Consider the following 11,914-nt stretch of genomic DNA (forward strand, 5'->3'; position numbering starts at 1 on the left):
CAAGTTCTCACCCTATCTCTAAGGAATGGCCTAGATGGAAGAACCTCATTTCGGCCGCTTGTGATGTTCTTTTTGACCCACAGCTCGTGACCCTAAGTGAGGGTAAGAACGTAGATTGACTGGTAAATCAAGAGCTCAGATCCTTTTTCACCATGACAGACCGATACAAAGTCCGGATCACAGCAGACGTTGCACCAATATACCTGTCTATCTCCCGCTCTATCCTCCCCTCACTCGTGGAGGAGTTCAGGTATCTTGAGGTCTTGCACACACCCTGCAGTCTCCCTTCTTTAAAACAGGGGACCAGAGGCACTGTCCCCGATGTCCACTGTTGCAGAGGTGTGTCAAAAAGCAGAGCCCCACAACATCCATTTTAATACGTTTTGTCCCCGTTCCCCCAGCTCCTAAACCTTTGCGGTTCCATTATGACCGCACAACAAAATCCAGAGATGTGAGGCAACATCTGTGACATCTTTAGAATGTCCAAAAATGGAAAAGGCCTGAATCTACTCAGATTGACACGAGGCAATGCCAGCTTCGATATCCAATGGAAGTGTATTCACGTAACAAGAATTTATTTTCCAGTGGAATAGTACAAGGGCGTTAATCCAACTTTTAAATTCATTTCTGATTACGGTGTTGACACGCATTTTAAAAGTCGGCTTTCAGTCGATTTAATCGTCTGATTTTCTTTTGTACATTTAAACGTACTGACTGTCAATCCGTTCATCCGTCTTACTGCAGCTGGGAGAGCACGTTTGCGATGCATTCTGTTCCCTCTGGCAAACACATTCACACAAATGTACTGTGATGAGGCAACCTTGAGAAAGCAGGCAAAGCTGAACAAATAGTGGCATCCACACATGCACACGCCTACACGTGGATGTAAATACACACGCTCAGGGCACCTAATCAAACAAGCAACGGTGGCGGCACTCGCCTAGTGTCTCTTATTACCAGCCTGCACAGTAAGCAAACACACCCACACCCACACACACGCACGCACGCACACCCCCACACACACACAGTTGGGTTTACATGTCTAGTGGGGACATCTCATTTACATAATGCATTTCCTAGACCCTTACTCTAACCCCAACCATCAAAAAGGATTGCCTACCCTCATTCCTTACCCTAACCTCAACCATAACCCAATTCAAACCTAAACTGTTAAACCAAGTTTTGACCCTCAAAAAGAGGTTTGGACTCATGGGGACCACCAAAACGTAATAAGAATGAGGCTATAGAAAATGGATGGATAGATTAGTTTTGTAGCCACATGTGAGTGAACAGCAGAAGAGTAGAAAAACTGGTGGGCAGGTGGACGCCACTGGATGGTGTTTGTTTACGAGAGGAGCATTGTCAGCGTTTTTGTTGCTGCTGATGGTAGACACAGCACCCGAGAGAGAAGCGCCAGTCAGCATGGAAAGCAACAGAAGGCAGGGAAAGGCCAACGAGTGTCTACACACACAAAAAACACACTGGAAATGTCTGCGTGTTACTTTCCTCATGCACTTTAGGAAGAGTGCCATGATCAAGAACATAAAATTTACTAGCCTAACAATATAACACTAAGGATAAAGAAGTATTGTATATCCATTATTGTACATCCCACAGTACTGGGTATAAAAAAACAACAAAAACAAAAGAACATTGTAATTTGAATAATATTTTCAAAGCGTTTAAAAGTAGCGTTCATTGTTTGGTGTGTTATAAAGTGCATTATTGATTGGGTGATTTAGTAGGGAAACAAACGGAAGGGGGAAGGTGATTTAAGGGTATATACCCTACGCCGTGTCACAATCAAAAACTTTTTTGAAGAAGGTATCCTAATTTCAGTAGTCATAGGGTTATTAGTAAACAATAAAAAAAGGGCTTTATATATTTATTTATTTTTGGGGGGGGGAGACCAATTTATTTTCCTATCCTGTTTGTCGGTTACATACGGTTTTGTTTGCACAATCATTTATCGGTTATTTCTTTTGTTAAATAAGGCCATTGTTTTTGCCTCAAATTCAGCTACCCTCTGGGTCTTTTATTATTCATTTTAATAATTGTATTAGTCTATTCTCTTAACTAGAATTGTTGGAATTATCCATTTATTCTAGGTGCAGCTGCGTGGTATCCACCTGACATTAAATGAACCTAACCTAAGCACCTAAGAAAGCAAGGTAAGCCTTGTTACGTTCCTAAAAAAAACAACATGCGATCGGTAGAGCCACCCTTCTCCACGCCGTGCTCTCGTCATTCACCAGACACACTCAAGAGTTTTGAACATCCCTTTAGGAGGCTTACCTTGCTTTCTTTATGGGCGTTTCACATTGCTCGGCAGAGAGCCAGCCGTCATTCTACGTCACTACACACTGAATACGATGCAACGTAAATAACAATGGTGGCCAAATAAAGGTTCTACAAAATGTATTAAACTGGAAATTATTTTTGAAAAATGAAACTCATAGTTATGTTAGTAACAACCAAATACATAATATAGAGCAAAACTTGTCATTACAATCGGGGTTCCTTTTAAATGTAGAAAGAATTAACACATAAAAGGTGTTCTCCAAATTTGGCAGGCAAATTTTTTTGATAAAAATATTTTTAAGCGATTAATCATGATTAATCAAAATTCTAAGATGTGAGTTTATATATATACATATATATATATATATATATATATATATATAGACTGACTTATGATGATTTCTTGCGTTGGCCTACACATGTACACACTTCTCCTACACGCATCTATACACACACCCAGCTAATAACAAGCCCCCTCCCCGGCTGACCTTGTGACCCTCATCAGAGCTACAAAGAAATAGAAAGCGATGGCAGGACAATAAGATGGAGAGGTTGCTCCGGGTGACGAGATAAAAGGGGTGACACGGCAACAATGGCGTAATCACCAGTGTGGCATGGAGACAGTGCATGAGAGGGTGGGAAGAACACAGTGACACTACAAATTCAACTTGATTCAAGAAGTGATCGCAGGCAGCTGCAGGCAAGAGTCTCAACCTTACATGGGATGTGTTTGACATGCATCAGACAGATTTAGATGTGTTAATATTACTTTTACCAGCGCTGCGGTGAACTCCAGACCAGTGCCGCCGCTACCCCTTTGGGTGCCCTAAATTTATAAGTGTGATGGTGCCCCTAAGTTTTATTTATTTATTTTTTCGCGGGGTGGGGGGCATTTCTCATTTCTCAACGATAATAGTTTGCATAGCTTAAAGACCCAAGCCCAACGTTTTGTTGCGCCACGGACTGGTTCAAACAAGTTTTCGCAGACCAGCAATCATTCGCAATTCACACGGATTGGGGTGATCAAAAGATGACACGATTGATTGCTGCTTTGGTCTGGTGGCTGCACGGATAATTAGTAGCGGCTAAACTGCTAATGGTAGGTCGGCAGCCTGTGCATGCTTTCCACATGTTGCTCCACGAGCTTGTTCTAATGATTCAACAGGATTGTTGTGTTAAGTGTTTTTGAGTACTTACCTTGTGAAACGTCTTCATTTACTTCATGAGATACACCAGAAAAACGACAGACAAGAACAATCTTGTCGAAACTGTTTCATCTTTGGAAGATGACGCCAAGTCATGGCTTGTTTAGCTGCACGTTCAGTTGTTACTTCATGTTTTTTTTAACTTTCTGTATGGCTTCTACTTGCCAACCGCAGAAGAGAAGGAAAACCTGCTCTGATTGGCTGATGTCACGCACATTTCCATCGTATCTGATCACTCGCTGATGCTCCCAGATGCCAGCTCCATGTCATTGTGATATCACAATTCTTAATCATGTAGCACGGAGCCCTATTTATATTGCCCTTTGGAAAGTAATCAACACAGTGTGGGATATTTTGAGGCTGATGCGTATGCTTCGGGGGGGAAAATCTGAGCTTTGAGAAATGTAGGTTGCAATGTGGCTGTTCTGATTTTGGTGCGTCTATGACAAAGATTTTTGATCTGGGAAATAAATTATAAAATTATCCCCCTGCAATGTGCTCACGTAGATCATTTCTGTTTGATACATTGGATGAGTTTTTTCTATGTAAGTTTGAAATATCCAGCTGTGTGAGTGGTCATTGAACGCACCAAGAGTTTACTGCCGAACGTGAATGATGTGCTTCGTTTTCTTTTGTTTCTCTCCACGCATCTCTGGATCGTAGAATGTAAACTTTTTTCAAAACCTTGTTCATGTAACTGACAATCACAATACATGGGTTCTTCATACCTTTAAATGAAAACAAGTCGCATCCAATGTATGCGTGACGGGTTAAACCCCCCCCCCCCCCCTAGCCCCCCCCCCCCCGGCACGGATGCTCACGGACGGACGGATGTGACATGTCAAGTGCATGCGTGCGCCGTGCCCACAGGCAAATGGGGCCCCACACGGACGACGGTGCCCTACGCACTATGCGTACCACTCTCCGTCTGCTCCAGACAGTGTCAAAGTCAGGAGTTCGATGTTAAAAGGTACTTAAAACTCTGCATGTATACTCAATCAAGGTATTTTGATGGAGACAGATTGAACCTGGACCGGATTCTTTATATATCTATTACTGTTCATGGGGAGAAATGTCATAAAATTCAAACAAATCAGAAGACTACAAGCATCTTGGAACTGTTTGTTTTCAATTGTGATTTAATGTCTAAATGTGGTATATACAGTGTATTTTCCATGACGGAACACGAGTAAGCCCACAGACACATAAAATGCATGTAAAAGTGTCATCACCGCAAACACTCAAAGAGTTAGTTTCCGTTTTTTGAAGACTCTCTAGTATTACAACAAAATTAGCCACTATAAAAATAAAATATACATTTAGGACATAATAAACAGAACACTAATGTTCAAAGTCCAGAGAGTCATTAAGCAATACAGTATAAAGTGGCCAGTAGTGCAGTAATACCGATCAACAGCAATTGTGCAAATGATGCAGAGTAATGGAGCAACAATAATAAATATAGTAACTATTTGACTAAAGATATGCAAATTGTTAAAATGACATATGAGTCTACTTTTAAAAAGGTTAATGGCAAGGGTAAGAAGCTCTGGGAATATTTTTAGGTTTTAATGTGCATTGATCAATAGGGGTGGGCACACTCGGTCCTCGAGGGCCGCAGTCCTGCAGGTTTTGGAAGTTGCCCTTCTCCAACAGAGCTGACATATGATCAGTTCATGAGCAAGCTCTGCATTAGTCTGATAACGATCCTGTTGATTGAAATCAGCTGCGTTAGAGCAGGGAAACATCCAAAGCCTGCAGGACTCCGGCCCTCGAGGACCGAGTTGGACTGTGATGGATGAGTACACAACTGATTCAGTGACTGCTGTATAGAACTGCCTCAACAGCTGCTGTGTTCAGCTGCCACGGGAAGTACATCCTCTGCTGGGCCTTTATGAGAATGGAGTGTGTGTAAACCTCAGGTCCAGAGAGACTATAATTCCCAGGTACTTGAAGGTCTGGACAATTGACACATTGCAGTTGTACAGTGTGAGCGGCAGCTTTGGCGAAGGCTGTTTCCTGAAGTCCACAGTCATTTCTACCTTCCTGTCGATACGCAGACTCATTGCCATCGTTCCATATTTGGAAAAGTCATGGTTCCGATCGGAAGATAACTGATTCCATGGTTTTCTGCAAACGAAGTGTGTGAAAATGGTTTATTATGGTCCACATCTATTGCACCCCTGATCTATAAATAATCATATTGTGCTGGAGGATTTTTTTTAAGTGATCTCTTTGACTTTGGTGAGACTCAGATGCTCACAATGTTGATGAACTTTAAAACCTTTATTTTTGCTTTCTGTCTGTCAAAGTGCGCAACTCTCCTGTCATACCTCTCATTTGCACCACAGCTTTACCAGAGCTGACACACATCCATACGCACAAAAGCATAATTGAAAACCTCGCTGCCTGCATCTTGTTCTGCCGTGTCTATCTTCAACCTCTCATCTCACCCAAGGTCCTGAGGAATAATGGCAAATAGCACATTAGCAATGGCCCGCAAACATAGCGGCTGCAACGAGGCCATTCACTGAGACCTCAACAATTAATTAAGGTCACCCATCCAAGCGCTTTCACATTTTTGCTATTTGTACATCTCTATGTGGCCAGTTTAAAAAGGAGAACATATTGAATTTGAAACCAAGACAGCATTTTTTTCTTCAATTTAAATATTAAAATGTCTAATGTCATCAGACAATATGGCTCCTCTGCTAAGTATTAGGTTAACATCCTGCAAGTATCCATCCATCCTGGATTGTATTCTATTTAAACTAAAAAGGTTAATTGTGGAACATTAAACATTATCGTTTGTATACAATTGTGAAACACCTTAAATCCCCAGTTATCTGTTTATTTCTAAACATGTGTCTGTGAGCGAGCCATTCCATAAAAGTGATGCATTTTGTTGGATGGGAACATATGTTCACACAACAACAACAACAATGTACTGATGTTGGATTTTTTTTTTTTTTTTTGCACCTATGTGAGTTTAAATGCTCTTCCTTGTCCTCCTCCTAGAGGAAGGATTTGTGTTGGGTCCCCCTTCTAAAGGGCTCGCCCCCAGTGGGATGGGCCAAGGGTGTCGGATGCAAAGAAAAGTGCTACAGAAGCTCACTCTCGGAACATGGAACATCATAAGGCCACCAGCATGCTTGGGGCCCCCAGAAATTCTTCCCTTTTTCCCGTCCAGATAAACACCCATACAGCTCTACATGGGAGTTTGCCCCGACTAGTCTGCTGTGATTTGGAGAAGGTGTTACCACGTCCACATTCCCAGAAGTACGTTGGATTTGTTTCCAGTCAAGGTTGGACTCTGCCATTTGTCAATGATTCTGTTCAAAACTTTTATGGACAGAATTTTTGGGGCAGCGTAGAGAGGGTCCAGTTTCTTAGTACGACTTCTCTGTCTGCATCTGTCTCATGGTAAAGAAAGGTCCCGATCTACCGCATTTTTACGACCATAAAGTATTAAAAGGCATGGTTAAATGTTTTTAAAAAGACAGCGGAGCAAAACTGAGTTCGGTTGTACTTTATTGAAGTATTTAACAATGTACTCACATTACTTTTAAACAATCCTCATCCATAAATCTCTCAAAGTCCTCATCTTCTCTATCTGAAACGAACATCTGGGCAAGTTCTGGCCAGGTTCCCTCTCGACATTGTAGTATTGTCAGAGTCAGTCTCGTTCCCCGTGAGGCTCCTCAGAAATGATGCAGACTTTTGCGAAAGCTCAATTAGTGCAAGCAGACACGTTTTGTCCAAGCATGCACAATCCATTCACAAATTGGAACGTAACTTGCTCTCGCAGATCCATAAAGCGAAATCAGTGAGCATTATGACGTCCTACTGTATCTTATATACAGGAAACCCTGTTGAAGGCCCTGGTTGAAGATTGGCAGGCATGAGAAACCGAAAGACGGATCTCCTGTGTATAAGCAATATGTCGGCAGAAATTCTCCCACACGGACAGTCAAGCGGAGCGCTTACCGTAGTTGCACAACAACCTTTACAGATTTTGGAACTCGGTGTACCTCAAAGGCACACCTCACTATTAGGCGCATATACTGACTCGGTATCGATACCATCGACATTTGGATTGTAGCACACCGGTCCAGCAATAAGGCCATGATTCAGACTAATGTCCAGACTTTCCTTTAATTTCTCTTTCTTAACGTTATCAATCTTGAGACACCGTGAAAACTAAAATAAAATACAGGTCCGAATGAGTCTGATGCTAACACAGACATACTGTACAAATAATTCCTTCATAGAGTGTCAATAATATGTTTATTTAAAAAACAAAAATACAAATAAATCAAAACAGTTACCGTGTGCACCTCCTGAACGCAGTGTATAAAACTCTCTCTGACGATGTACCATGTGCTCCTGCTTTCGTGGGTTTTCCGGCTTCTCTACCACACTCTCCATACACGGCACAACCGCTATTCACTTCCAGTCATGTGTTCACAAGCCTTCAAAATAAAATGTCTACTCATCCACGTTTTTAGATATTACAACTCAAAACATTTAGTATACCATGCTTTACATTTGTCTCTTATTTACTCTCTTATACTTATATTCGTATTTATTAACTTTTTGTCTAATTAAACTTAAATCCACTGTCACAATGACAGCTACATGGATCAATTCACGCACCACTAATTTTCAAGTAAATGGCCCTTTGGATAGAGTCCACTCAAGCAGGGGACATGTGTGAATATAATATATGGTGTGTTCCAAACAATTCATGACGTTATGATGCAGCAAATTCTCATTCAAATGATCTCAAATTTTAACAAGACGTGTAAAAACGAATTTTAATGTTCAAGTTGAGTTTAATGATAATTCAATGTTTTACTTTTTTTTCCATGGTGAAGAATGGCATTCACTAGCAATGACAAAGGCATTTTGTGTTTTAGCATATGCTTGAACACAGTCCAACAAGAGTGTGCATTATTATTATAACTGGAAAGTAGATTTGGACGTGGCAGAAAAAATTCAAAGACGCGCATATTGAACATTTGTGACACTAAATAAAATCTATTTGTTCAAATATGATTTTGGAATTTTGAACAATTCTTCAACATATTAAATTGCATTTACCTAGGACAGCTAATGTGGACTCAGATGTCCACATTTCTCCTTGTATTGGAACACCACCTTGTCTTATATAAAGTATATTATGAAATGAATTTATCTATTTTCATATTAGTTAATTTTTGCTAAAATGCACTCTTTGGGATTTCTAAAACTTGAACTTCTCACGGAAAGGCAACAGTGCTAAACACCATGTTGCCCATTGACAGATGGGCCAATCAGCTTCCAGAAGGCGATTAGAATCATACTCACGAGTGATCAATACACCGACCATTTGTTTGCACTTAGAGTGTCAACGCGAGTGAAGACATTGGTTCGCAGAGGTCTGAAAGACCCTTGCTGTCAATTTGTTCTCTCATGACATCAGCGGGATGTCATTGCCAGGTTGACACAAATGACACCCACACACCCACACACGCACACGCACGCACACACACACACAGGTTCTGTTTTACTATCTTTGTGGGGCCATCTCATTGATATAATGCATTTCCTAGCCCCTCCCCTAACCCCAACCATCAAAAATGATTGCTTACCCCTTCCTTACCCTAACCTCAACCATAACCCAATTCAAACCTAAACTCTAAAACCCCGAAATGTTGGCCCCATTATTTAGCAAACACACACACACACACACACCCACACCCCCCCCACACACAACAAAGGGGAAGAGAGGGGTTGATGCTTATCAGTCATAATCGGAAATTAAAGAAATGGTCCAGTGCTAATATGCTGATATGCAGATTGAGAGCTGTTCTCATGCATACACACACACACACGCACACACATCTTATAGGAATAACGACCAACTCGGCTGTAACAATATGAATGCGCTGTATGTCTAATATCACACAGCAGGAAGTAATGATGTGTTCAGGGTGGCAAACATTCACAGCAACTCTCATCGAATGTGTGTTTTGATGTGGCGTTTTCCAAAAGCTGTTTTTTTACCGTGGCTTGTGTGTGAAGCCCAACGCAAACAAGGAATAGCTCTTGCTTCTTCATGCGCACCATTTCTCTTGAAAACAAGACGCTGGCATGCAAGCTGTTAGCTAAAATGAGAAGCATCACAGTCACCGCAATGAAGTCCATTTTTGGATTCTTAAAATGAATCCATTCAAAGCAAAGGCTTTCGAGTTAGCAAATGTGTGTGCACAGTATTATTACAGGTATACTGTGGGTCCCTTTTATTCAGAGAGCTCGACTTTTAAAATCAGATGCTTGATGCTCCTTTGACAAACGTGTGTTATTGCAGGTATTACGTGAAATTGCCGTGTTAGCTGGAGGGGGATTACGGTGCTTTTGGGTCAATACTTCCTTTCGAGCTGTTTGGCTGCCTGAGTGGAGGAGCGATTAGGCCTTTGTCTGTCAATCAAGGAACAAGTGCAAATACGAACACGCACACACACACACTTAGTTGTGTACGCAAAAACGCACTGGCAAGTCCACGTCAGAACCACCTACTGTCACACTGCACTAATAGTGGTGCATTTAATACAGCAAAGTCCTGTTCACATTTTGTTTTATTTTCAAGAATATTGCTTCATGCGCACCAGCATCAAATCTTCCCGTAATTGCTGTAGTAAGGAGTCACAGCTTGTTCATGTTGTTTTGCTTGCTCATGCTGTGTGATGTTGACATAGACATGACCTTTTACTTTAAACTAGGGATGTTCGATACCACTTTGTTTTAGACCGATACCGATACTCAAATCTTCAGTACCAATACCAATACCAAGTGCCGATACCATTAGTACTTTTGATGTATACAATTTTAAAAACAACAACAATGGCAAATAATTAAAAAAAAAAGTCATATCCCTCCCAACTATAGCAAATTTCCTTGAAATTGAATTGACATAATGACAATTATATTTTTTCAATTTGATCATAAAAGTCATTTTGCATAGAGCACACAAAAAAACACAACTAGAGTACTTACTTATTCTCAGTAATGCACACTGAAATGGCGATGCCGGATGTAATGAAATGAACAACTGTTACCTCATAAGGAGACACACAGGAAATAAACGAGACGGAACAAAACTTTTGTTACCCGCAGTCTTTCTGACAGTTCCTGACCGAAAAATGGCTACTAGAGCAGGGGCCGATACCAGCGAGTACTGATACCATGAAATTGGCCTACTTTAAAGACCAACTTTGAAGTAAGGTTGGCCAACCATGTTTTTGAGTAATACCAATGGCTAAAAACATTTTAAGCATATTTTCGTTGTTGTTTTTTTACGCAACACTCCCAGGTTCTTGGTTTGACCCATAGCAACGCCCTTGACAATGCAATTTTTTTTTTTCGACAACTTTCGGAAATCTTCGGAACTTACGTCACACAAGGGAGTTGCAAGGGCAGTCAGCCATTGTACTGTATTGTTGATTGTCCCCTGGCATATTTATTCGGTAAGATGACACAGCGCTGTGTGGTGGTGTACTGTTCTCAATCAAAACAAAAGTTGAATGAGTGGCCAAAAGATAATAAGGCACATAAATGGACCGCTTTCATCTGTGTGGGAGCATTTCTGCTGACTGAATGCGGAGCAAAGCCGACATCTTGCTTATAAACAGGAAATCCAGCCCTGGTTGAAGATTTGCAGACATGAGAACCCGAAAGACTCAACTGAAAGATGATGTGAATTTATTGGGTTCTCATGCCTGCCAGTCCGCAATTAGGGCCGGGTTTCCTGTATAGTAGGACGTATTGTGTCACTGCTTTGGCTTCACGTAACGAAAGTGCTTCACTAGAGTAAGTTACGCCACAATTTGTGAATGGATGTGTAAGCTTGGGATAAAAACGTGTATGCTTGCACTAATTAATGTTGGGGGCTTTCGCAAAAGCGGCATCATTTCTGAGGAGCCGCACAGTTACGAGACTGACTCTGACAACACTACAATGATGAGAGAGGGAACCTGGCGTTTGATGGAGACGTAGCCCAGCTGTAGGTTTCAGATACAGAATATGAGGACTTTGACTTTTGAGGATTGATCAAAAGTAACGTGAGTACATTGTTAAATACTTCAATAAAATACAGCCAAACTCAGTTTTGCTCCGTTGCCATTTTAAAAACGAACGCTAGCAAGTGAAAGCATGCTACTGTATGTTTTGAGCTACATATGTTTAACTGCATTATGGTGGTGAAAATACGGTAGGTAATCTCATAGTGCTAATTTACAGCACGGCACAACATCGAATTTCAAACAATAACGCTAGACTAATAACCGCAGTGTATATAGCTTACCGATCTTCTAATCTCGATTGGGCTCGTCTCCACTCCATGTCAGCTCATCTGGGCATAACATCTG

Source organism: Leptonotus elevatus, chromosome 2 (assembly GCF_054856555.1).
Source record: "Leptonotus elevatus isolate MCC_2025b chromosome 2, RoL_Lele_1.0, whole genome shotgun sequence".
NCBI classification, from domain to species: domain Eukaryota; kingdom Metazoa; phylum Chordata; class Actinopteri; order Syngnathiformes; family Syngnathidae; genus Leptonotus; species Leptonotus elevatus.